The sequence below is a fragment of the Atta colombica genome, unplaced genomic scaffold (assembly GCF_001594045.1).
Source record: "Atta colombica isolate Treedump-2 unplaced genomic scaffold, Acol1.0 scaffold236, whole genome shotgun sequence".
NCBI classification, from domain to species: domain Eukaryota; kingdom Metazoa; phylum Arthropoda; class Insecta; order Hymenoptera; family Formicidae; genus Atta; species Atta colombica.
The window spans coordinates 828395-830969 of NW_017259334.1; the positions used below are offsets into that span (position 1 = coordinate 828395).

At 34.8% G+C, this 2575-nt stretch overlaps 1 protein-coding gene across 1 annotated transcript in view; it reads left to right on the forward strand.

Annotated features, from left to right (window-relative positions):
* Positions 1–2575, forward strand: part of LOC108688636 (cyclin-dependent kinase inhibitor 1C) — a 9163-nt gene that overhangs the window by 4919 nt on the left and 1669 nt on the right. The window lies entirely within an intron of this gene.

A 2575-nucleotide genomic window follows, 5' to 3' on the forward strand; every position in this document is an offset into this window, starting at 1 on the left:
CCTTTGGAAATTTCTTTGATAACGATTAATTGATTGTACGAAGATGAGGGGAGATTGAGTTAATACGTAATTGAGTGACATAATGATTGAGAGATATGCATCTAATGATGAGAGATTTGCAATTTCTTAAAAAAAAAGGTAAAAATGGAATTATTTGTCTCATGTCTGTTTCTACCAACGTAGATTATAATTTTTATCTTGGTTTAGCTTATTTTATCATTTTCTACATAGTTCTATGAATTAAGGAAGGATAAAAAGTAAAACCGGGAAAAGAAATTTAATCTATATTGGTAGAAATGGACATTAATTATCAACATTAGATTAGTATGATAAATTAAGTATAATAAATTTTTATAATCATACAAATATTGAATTTGAACGTAAAAAAAATAATAAAATACTGCTTCGCCATAAAAATTTATTTCTATGTGATTTTGAATATTTGGATTTGGAATTTCAATTTCTTCCAACTACATCAGCGTGTTTGTTGCCACACAGGCATCTTCTCGAAGTAGTAAAAACTTCACATAGTCTAGTTCTGCTTCTTTTTTCTTCCATTTATTATTCGGCCATGCACACCACCCACGCGACGCAACTATTTTTGGACATGACTCGTCATGTGTCGCGCACGCGTGTACACACGTGTAAACACATTTCACGTTGCGCCAGCACGCGACGCCTTTGTTTATATTTTTACTACATCGCGTGAAAAAGCGAAACTACGCCTTACTGCAAGTCAGCGGAGAGACATTCGTCGTCTACCGTTACGTTCATGACGCATCAACGTTTTTTTTTTTTTTTTTTAATCTCATTTTGTCTTTGTCTTATTTTCTCGAATAAAAGATTAAATATTAATCCAAAGTGTCTTCAAAAATTCGATATTAATTTAAGATCAATATAATTTAAGATCGTTAATTAATCGTTGATGACTCATGAAAACTTCAGTATTGAAATGGTCATTTTTCTTAGTCTTTTGCTATCTGAAAGGAAGTGCGCAACTTCCGGGGCATCGTGTACATACGTGTAGGATAGAAGGATGGGAACCGATTGGGTTTCCTATCTGCGCCACTTAATTCATTCGAGGAAGTAACGAGTTCGTAACGTATTTACAGATACAGCCATGGGGGCGCCGAACGATATTTCTAACGTACTTTATTAATGAGCCGCGCGGTCAGCTGTTGAAATCTATATGGGGTTGCTGGCCCCGAGTGCACCCCCATGTCTTTTCTCCCATCTCCCTTTCTGATCCCCACTAGCGCACTAGCCCTCTTTTCGAGTCCTTTGTATTCCGTGTGACGCGTGTACGTCGAGTGTTTGCACGCGTGGGGGGCATCAGCTGTGCATGCAATCGCGTGCCCCTGTCTACGAACCCCAGGGGCGGCAGACGGATCGTTGCAAAAGGGTCGGCATTTAAAATCAGAATAGTGCCCGCATATCTCGTTCCAGATATTTAAAGCATCGCGCAGAAAAATAATTGCGAAATCCTCTATCGGTTCGTATTCTTATTATGACAACTTTTGAATCTTTGAAAGATTTGTGGTAATACATTCTTAAGCTTGATAATTAGAAAAAATGTATACATATCAGAATTGTGAGATAGAGATTGGTAATGTTTAGACTATAATAAAATATATTCATTACAATAAAATATATTTATAAAGTATTTAAAATAATAAGTAAAAGAATTTTAATTTAATAAGGATTTTAAATAAGAGGAGTGTTAGAAGAACGTAGATATTCGTGCAATTTTAATCATTTTTATACGTAGCTCGACAAACGACAAAAGTACGGGAAGATTGAGAGAATTGGACAGATGCACCTATTTTAATCGCGTGGAAACTTCGCCAAATGGTATTCTAAAAGGGGTTTTGTAAGGATACCCCTTTGGGGTATCCATTTATGAGTCACGTCCAATCGATCCAATGAGCTTCTTTTTGAAGCTCATATTTTTAGAATCATATTTTTATTTGAAATTCGTTAAATATAGTGACTTACATGAATTTTTATGTCGGTTTATATCGGTTTCAATACTATTTATTATGTAGAAAATAGAATTTTTTTAATATATTTTAAAGATTCAAATATCGTGTCTACTTATATATTTTTCGAGCACTCGTTCGTTTTTCCATTTCTTAAATATTTTTAATCGCGCAAAATTTCGTCACAAGTCCAATTTGATATTCGTTTCGTGGTAACGAAAATATTTGTCTGAAAATTGCAACTGCGTTCAAACGTGCAATAAATATAATAAAATCCTGACCTCGCACTCTTATCTCGCGATATAATTAGCTAGTACGGTACGATATAATATTTCGAAGGTTATCGGAGGAAAGATTTTGCTTGCATACATGCAGTCAGGAATAAGCCGGATTGTGCATAAGGTTAAGTGGCATTGCATGCGATTATAAGAAATCGAAGCTGAAGATAAGCTGCGAATTGCTTACGCTGTCCGTCCGCCAGATGCGTTCTGAGATACTTTGACTTACTCCAGATGCAATATATATTAATAAATAAATACAAATAACAAATATATAAATTAAAAGAACTACACACGCACGCACACACATAATATATA